The sequence below is a fragment of the Equus asinus genome, chromosome 4 (genome assembly GCF_041296235.1).
Source record: "Equus asinus isolate D_3611 breed Donkey chromosome 4, EquAss-T2T_v2, whole genome shotgun sequence".
NCBI classification, from domain to species: domain Eukaryota; kingdom Metazoa; phylum Chordata; class Mammalia; order Perissodactyla; family Equidae; genus Equus; species Equus asinus.
This window is the reverse complement of record NC_091793.1, coordinates 57447748-57466037: the sequence shown is the minus strand read 5'-3', so window position 1 is coordinate 57466037 and position 18290 is coordinate 57447748. Positions and strand designations below refer to the sequence as shown.

The 18290-nt window shown below is 40.0% G+C and overlaps 1 long non-coding RNA gene across 1 annotated transcript in view; it reads left to right on the top strand.

Annotated features, from left to right (window-relative positions):
- The first annotated feature begins 7036 nt into the window (after window positions 1-7036).
- LOC139045069 (uncharacterized) overlaps window positions 7037-18290 on the top strand; it is a 53984-nt gene continuing 42730 nt past the window's right edge. The window contains exon 1 of the long non-coding RNA XR_011502717.1: window positions 7037-7277. This is a non-coding gene — a long non-coding RNA (uncharacterized lncRNA). The remainder of the gene's footprint in view (window positions 7278-18290) is intronic.

The window sequence follows — 18290 nt, the reverse complement described above, 5'->3', positions numbered from 1 at the left end:
TTAAGTGTGGTCATGAGATTGAGTCCTAGCCAGTGACTGCAGTAGAAGCAACATGTGCCACTTTCTAGCCTACCCCATGCAAACTTTCATGCAGGCTTCTCCACTGTCTTTCTCCTTCTGATAGCTGGATTCAGATAAACAGAAGGCCCTGTGTATTGGCAGAGCCACAAAATTGAGGGAGCCTGGGTCCTTCAATGACTTAATCTGTAGGAGAGTTGGTCTATTGACTGCTATGGCCCTGACTGTTAATGTGAGCAAGAAATACACATTTTTTTTGAGGAAGATTGGCCCTGAGCTAACATCCACTACCAATCCTCCTCTTTTTGCTGAGGAAGACTGGCCCTGAGCTAACATCTGTGCCCATCTTCCTCTACTTTATATGTGGGACACCTACAACAGCGTGGCTTGATGAGCGGTGTGTAGGTCTGCACCCGGTATCTGAACTGGCAAATGCCAGGCCACCAAAGCAGAGCACGCAAACTTAACTGCATGAACTTAACCACTATGCCACTGGGCTGGCCCCAAGAAATACATTTTTTAAAAAAATTTCTAAATTAAATCTGAGAGATTGGAAAGTATAATGATTCTTCTTTGCTAAGAATTGTACTGTGAGTTCTAGTCTTTTATCTTACTATTTTTGAAATTATATATAGGTTCCTGGTTTGAAGTAAAACAGAAGAAGAAATACACTTCTATGGTAAAACTTTATTCATTTGGGTCTCTTCATTATGGCGCTTAGCCTACCAGAAATGGTCCAGCATGCTAATGCCAGGTAGTTGTTCTTGTCGTGGTAGTCCTGCACAAAGGGACCTGATCCTTGATAACAGGTGTCAAGTAGGCAACAGAAGAGTGAGAACGAATAAGTTATCTCTCCTGGCGGCACTATTGGTTCTGAGAGCCTGGTGTGCAGGACTTGTAGATAAAATTCAGTAGTAGAAAGGGGTGAGGCAGAGAAATGTCGGGTCATCACTGACATTTGAAATGCTTTCTACTCAGAGAAGCCCTATCATTGGCATCAACAACAAACCTTCACTGAGCACTGAGTCTGGTGCTTTGGGTTCATTGCCATGGTCAGTAGAATGATTTTGAATTTTCCTGCCAGCTTTATTAAAATTTGTTGAGAGAAAAAGAAAATCTCAGTTTTGACTTACAGTGTGGCCTCTTTAAGAGCCCTCAGCTAGACAAACCATCCCACTTACGTCTTTCGGAACCACTAGGCTGCAACAAAATTAATTTAAAGTAAGTATTTGATATTTAGTATAGTTTACATATTAGTTTTAGGTCAAATTTTGAGTCTATAAGGTTAATTATTTACATACAGCATGACTTACAATTATATATTTATATGCTAATAATATATTGGTCCTAGCATAATCATTGTGTAGAGAACATCATACCCACTTATAAGGTTTGAAGCATAATTTTCATTGACTGAAGAATAGTTTTTATAATCGTTGTTTTTGAAGTGCTCATCAGGGCAGGCCTCTGTGGCGAGAGACCTGGGAATTTCTAGCTCTCTGCTTGCTAATGTGCAGGTAAGTTCAAATTTGGGCATAAGTACAAGAAAACTAATCTGTTTTGACTTTTGATGCTTTGTACAAAGCTGTAATTTACAACTCCCACTTATAATATTGTTTTTATAGTTTGCTTAGTGGCAGTCCACTTTATGACATAATTTTCAGGAACATCTTGCAATGAAAGTGAAGAATACCTGATATCTTTTAAATATGGAGTTTGGATAGAAAGATCTTATAACTGTCAACTTGAGAGCCATCCTTTTACTGAATTCATTATGTAGCACCCATTAAACAATAACAGCTTTAGGAGGGAATGCTATTTCAGAGTCTGGAATGTTAGAACTCACAGACCTGTGACTCTTGGTGAATCTACCCACCTTACCACCCTGTTTTGGAATTTTCCCCATGGTTTCTGCTGAAGAGGTAGAACTATGTCAACTATCCTTACCCTTTGGCCATCACTGGAATAATGTCCACAATAGAGGTAGACAGCTGATTTAAATGGACTCAATCAAATGATCTCACTCTCTTGTTTGAACTAAGAGCTACAGAACCTGAAGTATACAGTGGAGGCCCCAGACTGTTTGTTTTTAGGAATGAATGGGTCAAATAATTATGCTAAGAAAGAGACTCTGGACTTAAATAGGTACCAAAATATTAGCTTTGTTGTTAGTAAATCTGAGTTTGGAAATATCATCTGGAACCAAGACCCAAATGGGCTGGCTTCCTACTTCTTAATCCCTGTAGTTGAAGTTTCCTTTCAGTAGCAGAAAGAAGAGCCAGAACTCTATAGCCCCACCCCTGGGGGCGCAAGGCATGACTGTATGAGCATTAGGGACAGAGACCACACACACCTGGAGGAGAGGGAACACCTGAGACTTGTGGGCAGAACAGGCCCCAAAAGAAAGATAATTAAGAAGATCTGGGTTCTACACACACAGGACCCTCTTCTCAGTTTCACCAATCAGATAAGTGACTCCCAGGGAAAGGAGTGAGAGAAGGGAGTAAAGAGAGGATCGACTTCCTTCCAAATACTGTCTAAACAAGGAAAATTTCCAATTTTACTGGCCAAGGGAGGAGTCTGGGGAGGGGGACGTGCTTATTTCTGCTATGTGGACTTGGGACCATATTGTAAGCCAGTGTTATGAAGAGTAGGAGTCAGGAGTCTGCAGAGAGAGAAAAAATAAGGGCAGGAGAGTGGAGAGATCATTCAACTGACAGGAAAACTGGAGAAAGTAGCTGCCTGACATCTATTCCCATGAGGCTAGCCCTGTCTTGCTTTGGATTCTAGGAGGCCTCTGACTCCTCACAAGAAACCTCTATCACTTAATTTGGCTTCTGAGCTTCCCTCTCTTTATAACCAGACCATCCCTAAGACACTAACTAACCTTTACTGAAAGTTTATTGTGTGCTAAACACTGTTGGTATGCACCTGATGGTTGTCAGTTAATTTTTGTGAAAGGCTGATTTGTTATAATGGATGTAAGTAAAGATTAATCATTTGATATTTAAAAGATTTAGTATTTTAATTGTCCCCTTTTCCCCAATATAGACTCCCATCAACAGTGCAGAGTATAGTAAGTGGCACTTAGAAAAATCCATTCCCCCCAAAAATGCTGGTTCATGTGTGGAGGATTATTAAATGCTTTTTCAGAAAATGTATAATTCCACAGAAATACTGTGAATGCATTTGTAATAGTTTAACGTTCATTTGACACTATAAAATGGTTAAGTGGAGACAAAAAAGATCACGATATTAGGTTGAACCATATGAAATTTTCTTTGTTTCTTTTTTGTAGGTCAAAATGTAATAACATAGGCAATGTCCTGAGTCGACCTCGTTATGCACCAGAGTGGTGTCAAGGGTTTTGTGTATCTGAGAGAGGAAGTGTTTCTTCATGCAGAGAGCTGGCTAAGTTCTAGTCTAGACTGCCTCTGGGGAGGTGGTTCACAAACCCCAGTTCATGACTAAGTTGAAACTTGTCTGTGCAAAATGAGAGAAGTAATGACAGTGTGAATAATTTTTTTTGAAAAAGTTAAATTTCTTCAATTTAAAAATCCTGAGATTACAGAATTTTGAAGGCTTACAATATCTTTTATTTTGTAAAATGATTTTATAGTAGATGGTACTTCTAGAATCTACTTACTTGGAAAAAATAAAGGCAAGTACATATCAGCCTTCAAAACGGTTCTTGATATTTTAGTGTTCTGTAAAATACAGTGTTCAGGAGACACTCAAGGGCACACAAAGTAACTAGAAGCAGTATGACACAAATGTAGGAAAGTGAGAAAAATTGAAGGCTGTCCAGGCCATTCACGCATCGTGGAATCTTTATTCTTTCATTCATTCATACAGTAATTTGTGGAGCACCAAAGGTTACTTCTTGCTACCCTTAGGGGAAGAAGGTTGTCCATGCCTGGGATCTTCTCAGCTGCTGTCCCCTATGTCTCTCCTTTGCTTGATAAACAGGCACAGCTCCACCTGTAATCAATTATGGGAGGCAGGGTCCCTCCAGCTCCTTCTCCCATGAAGCCTGAGCAAGGAGATGACAGAGAAGTTACCATTCTATCCCTGGCACCTGCCACCTTCCTTTCTTTCCAAGCACAGTCACATATCTGATCATTGCAGAAGTTTCTAAAGTTCTTTAACGAAGGGTATTATGGGTCTCAAAATACAGATCTGTGAAGAAAGAACATAGATGAAGACTTTAACTTCTCTTCCCTCTTGCACTACAGAAAGAAAGGACCTTCTTTTAATTAAGGCTTCAAAAGGCCTCCTTCTCTCTTGACTGACTTCCCTTTCCTTGATATTTTGCAGTCAACTTTTCTAAGTTCTCATTTTTTACTCGACTCCCTCCCTCACTGAAAGGAGGTTCCATGCCTGCCCCCATTCCTTCTTCTGTCTTGAGGGCTCCGGGCCTTGGCTGTATCCAATCTGGAGATGGAGAAGTTGGCCTTTTGCCCCACACATGGGGGAAAAATAAGACCCTTCAATTTCAGTTCAGTCTGCACTGCAGCAGGTGCCGTGGTTGATTTCCTCAGTAATTTTGCCTAAGAAGCGAGATAAGAATTACTTTTTTTCGTAGACAATACAGTATTATCTCAAATAAGTAAATTATGTTTCTCCTATTAGCATATTAGCATGATGTAACCCTGCCCATTGCAAAATAACAATATCACCAAATAGAATTATTTTACTGAAAAGATTTTGAGTCTTTCTTGGACATTGCTTTTTTACAAAAAAAAATAAATAAATAAGCGCCACTACTCCAGTTGTAAATAGCTCTCCTGTACCACTCTGGAGGGTGGCACCATGTCCCATTGGATCCCATTAGATTCTGAATCACCGGCTGATGGTGGTAGGATAGAGAGCTTGTATTGCCAGTTTATCCCACCACTTAAGTGATAGGAACTATGTATATTTGGCGGTGATACAGACAAGAAGAAGGCATAGGACCAGCTCTTAAAAAGCTCACAGTGTAGCTGGAACTCTACTATTGCAAACACTTATATCATCTTGTACTAAGTAGTATACAAGCCAGGAAACAGGATCTAGGTGTTCAGTATAAGACATTCTTGATACTGAGGCAACTTTGAAGTCACATAGGGTTAGTTGATAAAGGTTTGCAGTATTTTCACTTTTATTATCTCTTTTGACCCTTGTGATTATGTCGTGAGATGTTGTTATTCCATTTTACAGAGAATTAGAGCTCAGAAAACTGAAGTAACTTTGTCAAAGTCACCCAGCCTCTGAGAGGCAGAACGGGGATTTACGCTGTAACTACACGATACATGCTGCCTTTGATTGACTGCGACGAATGACAGTGCCAGACTAATGTAGCTAAGAATGTATATTAACAGTTGTTTATAAAGTTTAAACTGATACACAGTTTAGGGCTGTATTACATAAATAAGACCAAGGAAGTTAAAAAATGTAATACGTAAAGTAGGAGAATAGAAAACTCTGGCCACAAGAACAGAAGTTCTGATGTTTGTTAATGTAGTTAACAGCGGTGGCTCCTGAAATTACTCTTCCACAAAGCAATGATATGCAGAATTTATGTAACAATACCACATATTGTTGAGTACATGATTCAGAGGAATTGCTAAAACAAATGCAGAGACTGAGTAAATTAACACATGATTTTGGGGACAGAGCTTCAGTAATTAATAGTTCATTATCTTGAGCAAGATGGAATCCATTAAAGTTGTAAGTAAATTCATTCAATAGCATTGACATTTGGAAGCAAACTAGACTAGTTTGTTTGTTTAAATAGTAAAAGCCATTGTGAAAATGGATCTCTAAACCAATTGGCATCAAATCAGAAGATAACGTTTCTGTATCTCAGCTGTCAGGGACTGTTGGGCACTGTCTGTGACCTTGGTATCCATCCCATCTATCTCACCCAGACTCACGTCCCTTTGGCTGTACTACAAGCTGAAAATTTCTTCCCCTTAAAGGTCAAGAGAAAAGCTTTTGGAGACAGACAGACCTGCCATTCAACGAACTTACATATATTCCTACTCACTTTTTCTTTTATCTTAAATGGGGATCATAAAACTTATCTTCACTGTAGTTACCTTTTATTATGCAGAATCTTGATTATTTCACCATCTCAAAGGAAAATGTAGTGACCTATTTCATTGATGACCTCATGATTGCAGGGCCTGGTAAACAGCCAGTAGTGGGGGCCTTAGATGCCCTGGTGGGAAATATGTGATAGGAGTGTAGGAGAAACATTCAAAGAGAATTCAGGGCCAGTCACTTCGGGGAAGTTTCTGGGAGACTAGTGATCTGGGATGTGAAGAGATATCCCCTCCAAAGTAATTCTAAGAAGGAGACACAATGCATTGTGGGTCACTTTGGATTTTAGGGGCAACATATCCCACATTTGGAATCCATTTACTAAGAGAACTCATAAAGTTACCAGGTTTGAGTGAGGCCAACAGTAAGAGAAGCCACTACAGCTGGTCCAAGCCTCAGAGCAAAGCTCTGTTATTCAGTCCTTCTGAGCTAGCAGGTCCAATAGTGCTTGAAATGTCTGTGGCAGTTTGCCATGCCCTGTAGCCTCTAGCAGACCCCTACAGGAGCATAATATACAAAGCAAGCTTGCAGTAGAAATAAATAAATATTCTACTGTTGAGAAACCACTCCTGGCTTGCTAATGGGCTCCATTAGACAATGAAAGTCTGACCATGTAAACTTAGCCTCCAATAATGACTTGGGTGTTTTCTGCTCCACCAGGCACTAATGTTAGGTCTGTCCAGCAGTGCTCCATCATCAGGTGGAAATGTTACTTTTGAGATCAGGCCTCCTCATGTTCTGTAGGCACTAATGACTTTTAAGAGCAGGTGGCTCACATTCCCAATATACTTACTCCTGTTGCAGTGTCATCTTTCTATCAACCCACCCATAACCTCGTGCAGAGTTTTCTATAAATAGCTAACTGAGGAAGAAAAAGTTCAATTCTGGTTTGCAGATGGCTCAGACTTATAATACAGCACTGCACAAGTGACCTGCTGCAGGAATATAGCCTCACAGAAGGGTGGGTCTGAAGGACAATGAGGAAGAAAACTCCTTCTAGCGGACAGAAATTTGGGTGATAGAACTGATTTTCCATTTTGTTTGTCTGGAAGGCCAGAGATCAGAATGATGGATCTATACCAGTTCATGGACAAAAGCTAACGGTTTGGCTGGACATTCAGGGACTTGGAAAGATCACGATTTGAGGATTGGTGATAAGTAGATTTGGGGAAGAGGTATGTGGATAAACCTCTAAGAATGAGCTCAGAATGTAAGATTGTTTATATATCATGTGAGTATTCGCTGAAGTGCCCCCTCTATAGAGAAAAATTTTCCAATAACTATCTGGACAAGATAACTTTCCCTGTAGATTTCATTAAATCTCTGTCACTAACCACCCCGGTGCTTGATCAATGGGCTAATGAACAAGTGACCGTGATGGCAGGGATGGAAGTAATGCATGGACTCCAAAACCTAGAATTCCCTTCACTAAGTTTGATCTGGCTAATGCCTATGGTCAGTGTCCAGTCTGCACCATAATTAATGGAAACCTGGAAGCCACTTAGTGGCAGGTCAGTTAGATAAGATCCTTCCTGTTACAGAAGAGGCAGCAATTTGTTCTCACTGAAATAGTTATTTATTTTGGATTTTATTTTGCCTTCCCTGTTGCCATCATTCTGCAAGCACTATAATCTATGGACTTTTTGAATGCCTTAACCTCTGTTGTGGTATCCTATGGAACATTGAGTGTGACCAAGTAACTAACTTTACATAAAAAATAAAAAAACAGTGGGTGGACTTTCATGGAATACAACATGTACTCCATCACTCACAGACAGATTTTTTTTTTCATCTTCATTGAAGTATAATTGACAAAATTGTAAGATATTTAGAGTGTACAACATTGGACAATTGTTTTATAGAATGCTTAATAGGCTCCTTTGAAGACTGGTTCATGTTGGATCATGGCAGAAGTGGTGTGATTCTGGAGCTGGTAGCCATTGCGGTAGCTCCTGATTCAACATGTAGCTTCTTCATTTTAGTTTCCTGATTCTGTCAGGAGCAGCAGCCTTCTTACTGTCCAAGTTCTGTGATGTGACTTCGGGAGCCATTCTCTGGATCCCTGCCTGCATGCGGTTTCTGCAGCCTCCTAAAGACTAAGTCACTTAATGTCCTGTAATCTTTCCAGAGTGCTCCAGTTTTCTAGAATGGATTCTGTTTTCTGCATCTGAACCCTGACTAATACAGGCAGGAAGGTCTCTCCATCCTAAAATTGGGTGGACAACTGACCCCATGCACAGGTGAAGGCAATTTTAACCTGTAACTTTTAACCGGCAGCATTTTGAGAAAGTTTCAATAGCAGTTGATTATAACATACCCCCAAAATGTTTCATTGCTGTCTTAATATAAGCAAATTTGAGAAAGAGAAAAAAGAGCATTTCTATGAATTCTTTGGGAGTTTAAGTTAAAAAATGTAAAGTTAAAGAATCAATAATAATAATAATGTTTACTTATTATGTAACCACATGGACAAGTCATTGAATATTTTGTAAATTTAGAATAACATTTTTTTCTCTTAAACATGTCAGAAAACTATTGGAGATGTTAATATTGTGTTTTGTAATTCATAACAGTGCGCTACAGAATAGAAGTACAAACAAGCCTTAATATAATGTGAAAATCATGTCTATTCATTATTTTTTGACATCAGTGACTGAAATACTTTCTGAAAACAGAATCCTCCCACGGAAGCTGAGCACTAATAAAAGCTGCCTGTCTGAAGTCTCTAAATAGAAGCTTTTCTGGGTTAGCTTTATAGATTGGGAAATTTGGGGGAATTTCAAAACCCATTGAAAGTTCTTCTTGAAACTCACCTGGTACATCTGTTGACTTCCTTTTCTTATCATTATCATAGAGTATTAGAAGTTTATAGTGTCTACTTGCAAATGACACTTTTCAAACTTCACTGTGCTTTTGCATAATTTTGAAGGAGGTCAGTGCTGGGTCTGGATGAGCCTGGGTGACCTATTTTTCACAGCAGTGCTTCTCAAACCGGGGGCTTGTTTGGCAGGTCAGGGATGTGCCTGAAATTTTGCATTTCTAACAAGGTCCCAAGTGATGAGATGCTTCTGGTCTGAGGAGCCCACCTTGAGTAAGCAGGCTATATAAGCTGAAATTTAAAATCTCAATTAACTTGTTTCTTTTAAAATTAAGAGCAAACAATTTGATTCCTTCTTCTGATCCAGACATTATTTGGATACTGCACTTAACCCAGTCCCAATGTCAACTCAGGATAAATATTTATACAAGAAGAAGAAGGAAGGCAGAGAAGTTAAGGTAGTGATTTAAAATATTGGCAGATGTTCAACTCTGGACTGACTCCAAGTTTTTTCTCTCTACTCTCTTACAAACAGAGTCTACATACTAGTGTGGACAATGGAGTTAAGCAAGCCTTGGATTTGGATCCTTGATCCACTTTTAGTGTTGTATGAACTTTAGAAAGCTGTTAAAATTCCTGAGCTTTGTTTCCCCATGTGGTTGTCATAAGGTCACAGAGTGGCAGTAAGGTTAAAGGGACAATGCAGGTAGCGTGCGTAGTAGGTGCCTGCACAAAGGAACTGCCAGCTAACTATTACTATTACTATTATTATTACTATTACTATTATTATGATAACCTGCTTCACTGCTTATCATCTTCAATGAGTAAATGATTCTAGGTCCAATTTGACCGTGACTCTCACTGAGGTAGGAATTCTTGACTAAAAATTTATTAGCTGTAACAGTTAATGAGGTTGCTTTGTGAAAACTAGTCCATTATCAACCTCACATCATCATATCATTAGCAAATAAGATATAGAGTACTTCACCTGGAAGAAAAATTATGAATATCAAAATTGGATAAATTTTATTTTCAGATTACTTATAATTGGAAGTTGTCTCATTTATAACTTTTGGCTTAGCTCTTTAAGTATCAGTATACTTTTTTTGGTCATTGTTATGAATACATAAGGAAAATATAGCATGCATATTTTATCTTTATGAATACTTAGCTATGTAGTTGCAGTAAAGCCTTGTAATGAGTTCTATAAACATCCAGATTAATATTCAATACATCAAATGTTCCATATTTATGCAGCCTGTTAGACACTTTTACTTCAATCTCAGAAACTTTTTTTTTCCGTTGAGGAGGAATTGTGCAATTGTTCATATCTGTAGAACTTGTAACACTGTACTTATGTAAAATTATACTTCAGTATAATTGCATATGTAATTAACATTCAGGCAGAAATTATTTATTCAGGAGCACATTTCACAATTCAATTTCAGTATGTGACAAAGAGGCTTTTAAATGTCAACCTTATGAAAGAGCATGGAGCATGTAGTGAAGGCTGTGGATTAACACAAGAGGCAGCATTTACAGTGTAACGTTCTCCCTCACTGGGAATTACCTATTTTCTGCAAGACAGTGGAGGCTTGTTTCAAATCTCACTGGGAAGTGTGGGGTTGATTGTTATATGTGCATGTGAGATGGTTTCATATCAGCTGAACAAATAAAAGAGCAAAATAGTAACAAATACATTCATTTTTGAAGCTTTAAAAGAGAAAGAATAAATGCACATTATGGTGGAGTTAAAACTGATCAAGAATATGTAGAAAATAACGATAAGAGGTATACTTTCTCAGTTTCAATTCTGTGGAAATTTCTGCCTTGGCTAACAATCCCTCCAGAGCTTATGAACAGGATCCACACCTTCCCTCCCATCAGCTAGCTTTTAATTTCAGTAACATATGGTAACATCTCTTAAAAACACACGTACTATTTCTGTCACATACCTATTATTGTGGGAATTGGTAGAAGTATGAAGGAGGCAAGAGTAATCAGAAACATTGTCGCCTACTATTTGTATGTTTCTTTTCTGATTATGGAATATTGTGTTGAAATAAGATTAAAGAATTTGACAAACAGTTGACAGAACATAAACTCCTGGGAAAGTTCCTTTCTAGCCATATTTGTGACAGGAGCTTAAAATTTCTTCATGTCTTTATTCTGAGATATAATTCAGTGGTTTGAGTTTACTTGCAAAATAAATGTATACATAAATACTTGTCTATAAAGATTATTGATAATGATACAGAGAAATGAGATGACATACATGCTTGTTTAATCATAATATAATAATCCATTGTCGTTGCCACTGCCTTAGTCTAAGCCACTAAAACCTCTCACCTGCACAATGACACCAGCCTTTTCCGGGACTCCTCGTCTTCGTCCCTGCCTGTAGCCCACAGAGCAGTCAGAATCCGTTTTTAAAGTGGACTTTGATTATATTCGAGGCTGCCGCCACATCTTTAAACCTGCCTGTGTCTGCGCCGCTCCAACCACTTTTCTTCTTTTTATGTCGGATGAGTTCTTCATTATCCCATTCAAAACCAACCTTCCACTTGTGGATGAGATGCCATCTCCTTTCACTTACTAAAACACCACTCCAGATACTCTCCCTGCTCTCTCTAGCATCGTAACTTTTTCTCTTTCCAGGGGATAATTTTTGTGAGTGTCTAACTTACTCAAACCTGCCTCCTGCTATTTCTTTGCTCCCTTTTACAGAAACATCCCTCTGAATAGAATTTATACTCATTTCCTCCAATTTTTGCACTCTCTCTGAACCCACTCTGGTCAGGCTACTACACACCATCACTTTATTAAAACTTTTTTTTAAAGGTATGCTTTTTTGTGTGTGTGAGGAAGATTGGCCCTGAACTAACATGTGTTGCCACTCTTCCTCTTTTTTTTTTCTCCCAAAGCCCCAGTACATAGTTGTACATGCTAGTTGTAAGTCCTTCTATGTGGGATGTCACCACAGCATGGCTTGATGAGTGGTGTGTAGGTCCATGCCCGGGATCTGAACTGGCAAACCCCAGGCCACTGAAGCAGAGCATATGAACTTAACCACTCAGCCACAGGACCAGTCCCTATTAAAACCGTTTTTATCAAAGTTTACCAATGACCTCCACATTGCATAATTCAGCAGTCAGTTCTTAGCCCTCATCTTAACTGAGCTGCAATCAGCATTTGGCACCGCCGATTACTCCTTACCCCTGGACACATTGTCTTTAGCCGGCTTCTGGGCCATCCCAGTTTCTGGTTTTCCTCCTACCTAGGTGGAAGCTCTTTCTTAGATTCCCCCATAAACATTCATGTCTCGCTTCCTCATTTCTTTCAAGTCTTTGCTCAAATATCACATCACAGTGAGATCTTCCTGTTCCACCTATTAGTCAGTGTTCTCCAGAGAAACAGGACCAATAGGATATTTATATCCACAAGAGACAGAGGGACAGAGAGAGAATTTATTACAAGGAATTGGCTCACGTGGTTATGGAGGTGAGAAGTCCCAAGATCTGCAGTTGGCAAGCTGGAGACTCAGGAGAGCTGGTTGTGTAGTTCCTGTCTGAGTCAGAAGGCATGAGAACAAGGAGATGGTATATGTTCCAACCCAGGGGCAGGAGAAGACCAATGTTCTAGCTCAAGCAAATCTGGACTTCAGGCCACCAAAGTCCCCTCTTACTCAGTCTTTTTTCTTTTTCTACTTAGGTCTTCAATGGACTGAATGAAGTCCGTCTGCTCTAGGGAGGCCAATCTGCTCTAGTCTACAAATTCAAATGCTAATCTCATCCAGAAACAGACACACCCAGAATAATGTTTGACCAAATATCTGGGCATTCCATATCCCAGCCAAGTTACAGTTAAATTGCCCATCATGGCACCCTATTTTAAAATGGCAACCCACAAGGCACACCCTCTCCCTTTCCCTAACTTTCTTGTCTCCACAACACCCATCGCCATCCACATAGAGTGTACTTCAGTTACGGATTGGGCCACTGTCCTCTCCACTGGGCTAGTAGCTCCATGAAGGCAAAAGGTTGTGATTCTTACGGCTGTACCTCCTGTTCCATAGCAGTGTTTGACACATAGTAGATGATGATTAAATTTACGGAGCAAGTGAGCAGGTGTCACTCCCTTGCTTAAACTTTTCCATAGCTTATTATTGCACTTAAGATAAATTCCAAAATGTTTACCATGGTCTATCAACCCTATGTGATCTGCCCATTCCTTCCTCTCTAACTTTTTGTGCCCCTCTCTCCCTTGTTCCTACTTTGAGTTCCTAGAACACACCACGCACTCTTCTGCCTCAAGTGTTGATGCTGTTCCTTCTCCCAGGAACACTCTTCCCTCTTTGTGTTTGTGGATCCTGCTCATATTTTAGGTATGAGATTAGCTACTTCCTCCTCAGAGTGGCCTTTCCCTGACTGTCATATTTTCTAGATTTCTCTCTATTATTCTCTACCATTGTACCCTTTTTGTTTTATTCATATCTCTGATTTGTGATTACATTTTTTCCTTTTTTAACTGCATATAATTCATGTACAACAAATTTGCCCATTTAAACTGTACAATTTTTTGGGTTTTAGTCTAATCACGCAGTTGTGCAACCATCACCACTGTCTAATTCCAGAACACTTTCATCATCTTTATCACTTGAGGCCACTTCCTCATTTTCCTCACCCCCCTAGTTCTTGACAAACACTAATCTACTTTCTGTCTTTATAGATTTTCCTATTCTGAACATTTCATATAAATGGAATCAGACAATGTATAACCTTTCTGCCTGGCTTCTTTCACTTGGCATAATGTTTTCAAGTTCATCCATGTTCCAGCTCATATCAGTACTTCATTCCTTTTTATGCCTAAATAACATTCCATTGTATGAATATACCACATTTCATTTATCCATTCATTAGTTGGTGGGCATTTTGGTTTCTGCTTTTCGGTTATTATGAATAACATTGTTACAAACATTCATGTACAAGTTCTTAGGTGGACATATGTTTCCATTCCTGAACTGTTAATGATATATTTATTCACTTGTTTCCTTATTTAATTGTCACTATTGGACAGAGGAAATGCTTTATGAGGTCAGGGATCATACTTCACTATCCAATTCTAAATCCCCAGTGACTAGCACAATTCTTGGGAGACAGAAAGCACTCAGTATGTGGCAACTGTTGGATAATGAAGGCTTACAGAAGAGGGACTGTATAACCAGAGGCAGCCTGCCTTTTCAACTCATGGTTCAGCGTGTGGAAATCATCTCAGCCACAAGTGGATCACAGGGCTAGCATCTGACACTGAACTGTAGTATTTTTGGATTACTGGAATCTGAGCTAGGAAAGTTGGCTAGAAATTTCCATCTCTGCCTGAATTAGATATGTGCCTTTGGGCATTTTCTTAATATGTGTGAGACTTCTCTCCTCCTTTATAAAATGAAGAGTTTGGACTAGATCAGGTGTTTTCCAAATATGTTCTGCAGAGATGAGTATGTGGGGGTGCCTCAGGCACCACTTCCAGCCTTTGACCAATGTGACTCCAGTTCTAGGTGCTTTTTTAGAGGAATAGGTTTCCACGTACAGTTTCATTTAAAAATGGTCATGGAGGTATGCTTAAAAAAATAATTTAAAAATCCACAAGATGGGCTGGCCCCACGACTGACTGGTTAAGTTCACACGCTGCTTCAGCGTCCCAGGGTTTTGCTGGCTCTGATCCTGGTCGCGGACATGGCACCACTCCTCAGGCCATGCTGAGGCACTGTCCCACATAGCACAACCAGAGCAACCTACAACTAGAATATACAACTATGTACTGGGGGGCTTTGGCAAGAAGAAAGAAGAAGGAGAAGGAGGAGGATGAGAAGAAGAAGAGGAAGAGAGAGGAAGAGGAAGAAGAAGAAGAAGAAGAGGAAGAGGAAGAATAATAATAATAAGAAGAAGATTGGCAGCAGATGTTAGCTCAGGTGCCAATCTTTAAAAAAAAAAGCCACTGGACACACCAGAGGAAAGTCAAGCTGATCTCAGCTCTAACTTTCTGTTGTATTGAGTTCACTTGGAAATAAAAGGAGGGAGGGATGGGGAGAATGCAAGAGGGTTCTCAGACAGATGACATCTATGTGGAGCCTGTTGAGCTGGCAAAACTGTGTAGAACCTCGTGTGCCAAGGTGTGGCAGCATGTTGGAGGGACAAAGACAAGAACAACGGGGATGAGAATGTGATAAAGATTGGGGCTGGATTGTGGAAGACCGTGGATGCTAAGTGATGTTTATGTCCATAAACTCCTGCAAATATTAAGGAGCTACTACAGTGGTTTAAACAGGTGACATGATAAAAATGGCCTTTAGGATGATAAAGACATAGAACACCGGCAGGCCACTCCAGAAACTGAAATAAGCCTTCGAGAGGCAGATAATTTGATGAAGTTACTTTGTTCACTATTCATTCAGTGATTTGGGGGCTTGCCATTTGATTCTTGGCATCATGATTCTTAGATTCTTCTGGTCTCTGTACACCAGCAGTCTGATTAGGGAGCTCACACAATTTTGGTGTTTTGATCCAAGTATAAACTTAAATTCTAAAGAGCTAGCCTGTTCGAGATTTCTTCTCCTTTGTCCTAATGTGGTCAACTGTGGTGAAATGAAGCTGAACTCCTTATACTCCTCTCAGTTATCTGCACATGTCTAGTCCTTTTTGGTGGGGAGGGGTGTGTGTCTCTTAGCTGAATGGAGGATACCACTGAGTAGTTTGACTCAATTCGAAGGTATTCCTAGGTGAGTAACAGACTGATTTGAGAAAGCCTCTGGTTTCCAGCATGTTGACTGATGGAGATTTATTTCCTATTGACTGTGTCCCTCGATGAGAATAGGAACAGTGTTACCCCCAATCCATTAGGCTGACATCTCTTGTAATTGAAAGCCAAACAGGTTTGTGTAGTAAAGCTTGCTTGTGGATTTGTGTATGTTGAGAAGAGGGAAAGTGAGGTAGAAGAGAAAGCCAGGAAGGAAGACTGTAAACTAGTTGTTGGAGACCTCAGTGTATTAAGGGGCTTGGACTCTGTCATAAGAGAGCCCCATTCCATCAGCTGCGCAAGAGATGTATGTTAGAACAAACACCTGCTGCCTGGAAAACTGGTCTCATTTCGAGTCACATTTCCTACAGAAGTATCCTTTGTGATCCTGGTGTATATCATTTATTATGAAATCAGAAAATGCATTCCCTGAGCCTAAGTGGTGGGTATGACAATTGGGAAAAATTTTAAATGATAATTAGAAATTTTGCTTTGGGGATGGGGTCAGGAAATGCATGAGATGAAAAGGAGACAAAATGGAGAAATCACTCTTAGGGTCCAGGTTGTGTTGTTTATACCTAGTAAAACAGTGAGGACTCAGTTATCCAAATAGGCAGTCTAGATTAAGTTTGGGTATTATTTATTATTATTAAGCTTAGGTATTTATTGTTATCATTATTATTATACTAATTCAGCCACTGTGTGGCTTGTCCTGCTGGCAAGGGTCTAGCTGTCTAGAGAAGACAGAAAAGCAAACAAATGCCTATCCTACAGGTAGAGGCTAATTGTATTTTTTAAGCACACAAAGGCAGGGCACCTGACCCAAGGGATCAAGGAAGCATTTGGAAGTGGCTGTGAGCTAAACGAAGTGTTAGCAGGCAGTTGGAGTAGGACAGTGATAAAGGAAGACGTCTTAGCACAGGCAGCAGCATGCCCAGGTTTAGGGGTTTTTACCCCAAACTATGTTACTTTAGTATTCCTGAGATCTCTGTCACTCTCTCTCTCTGTTGTATTGTGGACGGGGTCACCGTGGGAGTGGAGGAACAGGAGACTGGGAAAAGACACAGCTGGAGCACTAAGCAGGGTCAAGATCATTAAGGCCTCATACAACCAGGTTAAGGGATCTGTCAGTGAAACGGAAATACTTAAAGGAGGAGAAGAAAATGCTCCAGCTGAAACAACAGCAGACAGTTGTAAAATCCAAATCCAGTAGCTGGTACCTGCAACAAGGGTTTTAGGAAAAGATTTTAGAAAAGATTTTAGAAGAGCAGGGAAAGATCAAAAGAATAAAGTGAAACAGTGGAATAAGGAGAGATCAATATTTTTGGCTAAGTTTTTGAATAGCTCCTCACCCAGTTTAGCCTGACTCCATTAACTCCTAGTTAATTGCACGCACTGTCTCTCGCGGTAAAGGGTTTGGAAACACAGGGATGACTCTCGGACCCCTTGAGACTCCAAACCCTCAGAGATGACTTTCAGGTGGATTACAAGAGGGGGCACCTCAAGTGCCTATAGGAATGAGATCGTTAACCTAATGGAGTGGATCGTGCTGGGCTGAAAACAAACCGGGATCAGCACGCACCATTAAAAGGAAAGGCGGCTGCTCAGCTCCAGCCAATTGTTGCCATGCAGATCTTGCCCTGGTGTTGCCACACAATATTCTGCGAAACATTGACAAGTAATTAAAATTTCCTCTGGTCTTTGCCTTTGTTTATATCACAGCTACCTCCTCTCATTTGTGGTGTTAGAATCGTAAAACTGTGCAAGCTATTATGAATTTTCACTAAGAAATAACCAACAATTCATAAAGTTTCCATTTTTAATAAGTCCACAGTGCTGTCTTGTTAATCTTGAGTGAGAATACAGAATTCTACTGGAGCAGGTATCTGCACTGGCATCAACAGGCTGCCTCCTCCTGCAAGCAGCTATACGGGAAGCCAATTAACGCTGATGGTTGCTCGACGAGATGGCTGAAGTCAGATTTGGATTTTAATTTGCCTCCATCTCCACAGTAGGCCTGGGCCTGGATGTGCCCAGGTTCTGCTATTTCTTTGCTGTTAAGACTCTACTTTTTCTCTCAGTGTGATGCCTTGTCCTCAGGTTAACTGTTAGTTCTGGCCAACGAGGAGCCTTGGCAGGAATTCTGAGCCCGAAAGAGAGTGGGGTCGTAGTGTTTATTCCCTCAGTTTCCTCAGGGAGTGTCGACATCATAGAGTAGTTGAGAAGATTAAATAATGCAAACTTCGTACCGTCCCTGATATATGTAAGCTCTCAACAAAACTTCTCTTAATTGATATTTGTTTTTATGAGAATAATTAATAGGGTTTAAGAAACCAAATACTCGTATTTCCCAGGTCTCCTGTGGGAAGGGGATCTGTGCTTCCCCAAGCCCTTTTTGTATTTCAGTATTTATCCTCCCATCTTTCTTTGAGTCTAAGAGAGAGGTGGGTTTTAGCTTCATTGTTTCTAGTTTCAGATTTCCGCACTCTGCCTTGTGGTTCCCTATCCCCACTCAGGTTGTGAAAATGAATTTCTTCTTAAATAAAATCTTCTAGAATTATTGTAATGTGTGTGTACC